Consider the following 7,012-nt stretch of genomic DNA (forward strand, 5'->3'; position numbering starts at 1 on the left):
AACGGACCAGAACCAGTAAATGGGTCTCAGGTTTTTGTTCGTATTTAGGTCAAGGCAGAGCAGAGCCAGGTTTCATCTTGGCCAAATGACAGAATCAGCAAGCCGGGTTGCCCTCCTGCTTCTGGCATGTTCCCTCTTGGGGTCTGTGCCCCCGAGTGTCACCAGCAGCCCCCACCCCCACCCCGTGATGAGGAGTCCAGCCCACGATCCTGAGGAATTGTATCCTTTTCCTGCAGATGACGCCTCTGGCTGTGGACAGCCCCTGTGTCCTTTTCCTCCTGTGCTGGTGGAGACGATGACAGCTCATCCTTTTTTTTTTTTTTAAAGAAACACTGTTTTTTTTCTCTGTTTTGGCTGCTCCAGGCAGCATGCAGGATCTCAGGTCCCCAGCCGGGGATCAAACCTGCACCCTCACCCCTACTGGAAGCTCAGAGTTCTAACCTCTGGACCATCAGGGAGCCCCCAGTGGTAGCTCTTTCTCCACAGGACACAGAATGTGTGTGTGTGCACTAAGTTGCTTCAGTCATGTCTGACTCTTCATGACCCCATGGACTGTAGCCCGCCAGGCTCCTCTGTCCATGAAATTTCCCAGGCAAGAATACTGAAGTGGATTGCCATTCCCTCCTCCAGGGGATCTTCCCAATCCAGGGATCGAACCTGAATCTCTTATGTCTCCTGCATTGGCAGGCAAGTTCTTTACCACTAGCACCACCTTTACATTTTAAAGGATGTGGGGAAGGCACCAGCCCACAGGAGAGGATTTCCAGGTGGAGACACAGGCCTGATGCTGGAGGAGGGGTCTTTATTCCCAGAGGCGAGAGGTGTCAGTCTGTGATGGCAGAGCAAGCACGGAGCTCTCTGTCTCTTTTTCTGTCTCAGGACCAGGAATTTCTGATGCCCCAGGGCCTCTGTCCCCCATGAAGTAAAAGCTAGGAGTTGACTTTGTCTCTGTGGTTGATGGATTTTAACGCTCTTTCCAAAGAGGCTGCAGTTCCTCTGCTGGCCCCAGGGTGGGGTGAGCACCCAGAAGTCACCACGCCAGCAGGCTTGTGCCAGCTTGGGTACCAGGCCCTGCAGGACGGGGTCCTCAAACCCAGCCCTTGGCTGTTCTTTTCTCTCTTTCCTACCCTCCCCGCAACCCGAGGACCGGCTGCAGTCCTGATAGAATCAAAACGAGGTCACAGTGTCTGGAACCCAGATTTGCTGCAGAATCTGAAATCCTCAGATTTCCCAGTGGTGCAGTGGTAAAGAATCCACCTGCCAAGGCAGGAGACACAAGAGACATGGGTTCGATCCCTGGGTGGGGAAGATCCCCTGGAGGAGGAAATGGCAACCCACTCCAGCATTCTTGTCTGGAGAATTCCATGGACAGAGGAGCCTGGAGGGCTACAGTCCATGGGGTTGCAAAAGAGTTGAACAGGACCAGTGTGTGCGTGTGTGTGCATGCACATACACACACACGCACGCACACACACACTGGAATCCTCTGACTTAGCAGCCTTCCAGCTCCCCTGCAGGTCCTCCAGCATCACTGAGGAGTCTCTGCTTTCTTCGCTGCCCCCGCACCACGGGGCGGCCTGGCAGGTAGGGCGGTAGCTGCAGCTTCAGTGACCTTGTCTGGGTGAGATGAGGAGGCAGGAGGGCGGATGCGTATTCTGCCAGGGGAGGTTTCCCAGCCAGACGGGTTCAGCAAAGGGTCTGGAAGAGCTCTCTCCGGGAGCCTCAGGCTGCACGCGGGAGCCGCAAGGGAGGGTGGTACTGGGTGGTGCAAACGTTTCTTTGAGGCAAAGAGGAGAAACTTTCCGTCCTTTCTGTGGAAAGAGGTTCCACGAAGACCAGTGGGCATTGACACCATTTTTAAAAAATTATTTCTTTTTAATTGGAGGATAATTGCTCTACAATATTGTGATGGTTTCTGCCATACATCAACATGAAAACATCCATCAGCCATAGGTATAGGTGTGTGCCCTCCCTCTTGATGATACCATTAAAAAAAATTTTTTTTTATTGAACTATAGTTGACTTACAATATTGTGTTAATTTCTACTCTACAGCAACAGTATATATACAGTATATATATATATATATACACATAAATATATATATTTTTTCTTTTTCATATTCTTTTCCATTGTGGTTTATCACAGGATATTGAATATGTGCTATACGGAAGGATCTTTTTTTTTTTTTTAGTTTATTTTCTATATCATAGTCTCCGTCCGCTAATCGCAATCTCCCATCCCGCCCCTCCCCACCCCCTCCCCCTGGGCAACCACAAGCCTGTTCGCTGTGTCCGGAGTCTGTTTCTGTTGCGTGGATGAGCCGGGTGGGGCTCCAGGAGGGACCTGGCCGCTCTCCAAAAGTCAGCTCGTTGGGGAGCCGGTCTGCTGGTTTTGTCCGCTGGTCCCGGGCCTCACAGGGCCTGCCTGACGCCCGAGGCCCCAGACCAGATGGCCGCACTGGGGAGGGCGCCCCGAGGGTTCGGTTCCCCAAAGTGTGCTCCTCCCTCCGCGAAGCCCCAGGGCCCGCGCCTCCCCACCCCCCAACCCCGCACCCCTGCTCCCCTGCTGCAGCAATCGCTGACAGATTGTCCCAGGGCTGCTCCAAACACTCCATTCTCTGTGCTCCCTCAGACCCTCTGTCTTCCTCCCTGGCAAGATCTTTCTGTTTGGGACCGTGAAGGGTGACAGTTTCTGGGTTCTGGCTCTCGCCTGCTGGCACAGGGAGCTCGTTTGGCTTGCTGGATTCAGGGCTTGCGAGGCGTCTTCACTGCTGGTAGAGGTAGGTGAGCACGCCGGGGGCCTAACCCCAGCAGACAGAGCAGGTCACAGGGCAGCTCGGGCCTGGCCTCACCGCGGGACACCGCAGTAGGACCCACTGCAGGGACCTTTCAATAAAAAGCTCGTTTAAATAGCACTTAAAGAAAATTTCATACACAACTTTTCTGTGTATACACATGTGCGTGCATGCTCCGTCACTAAGTCGTATCCGCCTCTTTGCGACCCCATGGACTGTAGCCCACCAAGCTCCTCTGTCCATGGGATTTCCCAGGCAAGAATACTTGCGTGGGTTGCCATTTCCTTCTCCAGGGGATCTTCCCAACCCAGGGATAGAACCAGTGTCTCCTGCATTGCCTGAAGATGCTTTACCACTAAGCCACCAGGGAAGCCATGGCGTATTTAAATTTGTTTTCTTAATTAATTTTTATTGGAGTAGCGTTGCTTTACATTGTTCTGTTCATTTCTGTTCTGCAGTAAAGTGAATCAGCTGTACGTATATATATTCCCCCTTTCTTGTTTTTTAAAATTAATTTTTACTGGAGTATAGTTGCTTTATATTGTGTTCGTTTCTGCTGTACAGCAAAGTGAATCAGCTATATGTATTACATATATCCCCCCTTTTTTGTTTTGTTTTGTTCATTTTTATTGGAGTCGCTGGTGGCTCACATGGTAAATAATCTGCTTGCAATGCAGGAGAACTGGGTTTGATCCCCTGGAGAAGGGAATGGCTACCCACTCCAATATTCTCACTTGGAGAATTCCATGGACAGAGGAGCCTGGCGGGCTACAGTCCATGGGGTCACAAAGACTCGGACGTGACTGAGTGACTGATACATACATAGCTGCTTTACATTGTTGGCATATATAAATTTGAAACTCCTTAGCAGATTATGGCTGGTTCTGAAACCCAAACCGATCCCTAAGGGATGATTGGCACCAGTGAGTCTGTTCTCAACACTGTGCTTCGGGCTCCAAAGTGAGTTTTCAAAGAGGCGTTCCAAAAATGATTTGGCCACAGTGATGTTGCATGCATATTCAGTTTTCCCAGATGAGCACTTTTTTTAGCACTATTCGATACTTAGACTGTTTAGAAATAGCCAGTACTCCTTTTGATGTACTGTGGGGATGTGATCGGCACAAAGAAACAAACCCCAAACATAGAATGGGCGTCGACCACGTGATCATGCTCCTGAAGATTATATCTGAACAGGATACAAAGGTGCAGACCTTCATTCAGTTGCTTATCCTTCTGTCCATATATCCAGTGAACAAAAAGACTGTATCAGAGAAAAAAAGGAGAAAAATTGTTTTCTAAGCTCTGCGATCAAACCCTCAGGGTGAGAGAACTCAGCAGGCCCTACCTTGGACCCTAAATCCTCAGCAAGTGCTCAGAAAGCCTTCAGGGCAATAACTGCACCTGATGTGTGTGCGGACCTTTCAGAAGTCATACGTTTTCTCGTGGTTTCTTACAACCCATACAGGAAAGAGGCTAAAGAGGGCTGTCGTCTCTAAAACTGTCTTTGTCCTGGTTTTTGGTATTTTGCCACAAAGCTGGCAGTTGGTCAAAAAGCAATTAGCAGTGCCTGACTTAATGAGCACTGATGCGTTTTTTCAGAGGGATAGGAGGGCAGTGCTGGAGTCCCGTGCAGACCGAGGCTGCCTGGTGGGCTTGAATTACTTATCCTGGTTAATTTCTTCTGAAATGATATCATTCTCTACAATTGGAGGTCCAGAGAATAAAATACAGGTTGGTAATGTATGCTGATCTTTAGTACAAGCCAGTAGAAGGGTTTGTTTGGCCAGCAAAATCTTTTTTTTTTTAATTTAATTTTTATCGAATAATATATGTCCATGGTCAAAAAGTCAAGTGCTGGATTAAGGTTTTAATGAAAAACAGCAGATTCTTGCTCCATCCTTCTCCCTTTGTGACAGTCCCTGAGGGCAAATGCTTCCAGTTCTTTCTGCTGTTTCTTCTGTTTATTTACCTCCTTGTTTATAAGTGATGCAATTGTACTTCCATTTCTTGAGTTTTGTTTTAGATTGTTTTGACTTCCTATTCCAAGAAATCCCCAGCTCACTACTTCTACAATGAGCTTCACCCGCTTCCATCTCGACATAGTTATCATCCTTTCTGTCAAATCAGTGGTCAGTGCTTGCCTTATTATAACTATGTAAATATTATTTAAAGCTGAGCCAAGCATTATTCTCCGCCAGCCTCCTCTTTCTCACAGAGCCTTTTGTTTTCCGTGGAGTTAATGATTACCTCTTTTAAAAAAAAAAAAAAGAAAAAAAAACCTGGTTTACTTTTCTCTGTAACTATCTGTACTTCATCTCCTAATTCTGATTGAGTTGAAAATCTCGGTAGGTTTATTCAACATATTGGGTTCATTTTGGGGTGAGGGCTTGGAGGCTTCCTTCCTGGACCCCTCTGTCCTTCTGCTCAGTCTGGGCCAGTTTCCCTCTAAGTCTTCTGCATAGCCCCTTGCAGGACTTCTCTTTACCGCCAGCCTGGGGACTGTCTTTGTGACTTTCTGCGTGAGTTTTCTGTTTCCCCTCTCTTGCTCTGTGTCTGCCTTTCTTCTTTGTCTTAGTGGAGCATCTCTTCCACAAGCTTCTTGAGAAAGGGCTGTGTGGTAGCCAGCCTCCAAGCCAGCCTCCTCAGTAATCCCCATCTTCTGGTGTTCTCCCCTTTGTACCAGGATTGGTCTGTGTAACCAATGGAATTCAAGTGGAGTGATGGTACGCCACTTCAAGGATTCAGGGATTACAGACTCTGTGGCTTCTGTTCAGTTCGGTTCAGTCGCTCAGTCGTGTCTGACTCTTTGCGACCCCACGGACTGCAGCACGCCAAGCCTCCCTGTCCATCACTAACTCCCAGAGTCTACTCAAACTCATGTCCGTTGAGTCGGTGATGCCATCCAACCGTCTCATTCTCTGTCGTCCCCTTCTCCTCCCACCTTCAATCTTTCCCAGCATCAGGGGCTTTTCCAATGGCTGCTTTTTCAGGGTCCTTTTCAGTGGAAGTCAGCGGCTTCTGGCTCTCTAGCATTCCCTCTCCTCTCTCTCTTCTCCTCTCTCTTTCTTCTGCTTCTCCCCTTTCCCCTCCTGTCCCTCCTGTTCCTCCTCCTTCTTCTCCTCCCCCACCTTTTCCCACAGAGCATCTCTTCTGAGCAAAGCCGGTCACCACGTTGTGAGCACTCCTACACGGAGAGGAGCTGGGGCCTCCAGCCAACGACCACACGAAGGAGCTTGGCAGTGGGTCCTCCAGGCCCAGTCAAGCCAAGTGACTGTAGGCTTGGCTGACACTAATTACTCCCTCACGAGAAACCCCCAGCCAGAACCAGCCAACTAAGCATCCTCAAGTTCCCGAGATGCTGGAAATAGAAGATAACAAATGTCTGCTGTTTCAAGCCACCAAAGTTTGGGCGATTTGTGGTGTGTGCTTCCCAGCTGGCGCAGTGGTAAAGAACCCGCCTGCTAATGCTGGAGACTCAGGGGATGCAGATTCGATCCCTGAGTTGGGAAGATCCCCTGGAGGAGGAAATGACAACCCACTCCAGTATTCTTGCCTGGGAAATCCCATGGATAGAGGAGCCTGACGGGCCGCATCCCATGGGGCCACAAAGAGTCGGACATGACTGGGCATGCGTGCGACAACCACAGATATGACCTTGGTGCATTTTTGGATACTGGGCTTACCTGCAAATGTCTTTCTTATGTCTCTACTTTCAACTGATGATTTGACTCTCTATGAAACCTCCTCCCTCTGAATTTTGAGGGCATTCATCCGTTGTATCCTGGCTTCTGGCGTGGATGTCCGCGTGTCCCACGCCTTGCCTTTCCCTGTAACCATTTCGAATTTTCTCTTCCTTGCAGGTGTTATGACATTTCATGAGGCTATGCCTCGGTGTGGATCACTCTTTTCTTCTATCGTTGGTTGTGTTTGGCATTCAGTGGGCATCTTTAATCTGGAAACCCTTGATCTTGAAAGTTGCTGTTCCTGTTAGTTTTTCAGAGATGATTCAGAAAATAATTGTCACCATTGTTACTGGTCTCTCTTTCTAGCTTATTATTCAGAGAGACCATTTCTCCAATTCCCTTGACTTTTTTTTTCCCTTTTCTATCTCTTTGCTGTTTTTGTTTTACTTTCTGAGTGATCTGTTATCTTCTAGACCTCCTATTGACTTTTTATTTCAACAGCTGTGTTTTTTTATAAAGTTTAAAAAATTTAT

The sequence above is a fragment of the Bos indicus genome, chromosome 19, assembly GCF_029378745.1.
Source record: "Bos indicus isolate NIAB-ARS_2022 breed Sahiwal x Tharparkar chromosome 19, NIAB-ARS_B.indTharparkar_mat_pri_1.0, whole genome shotgun sequence".
In the NCBI taxonomy this organism is placed as follows: Eukaryota; Metazoa; Chordata; class Mammalia; order Artiodactyla; family Bovidae; genus Bos; species Bos indicus.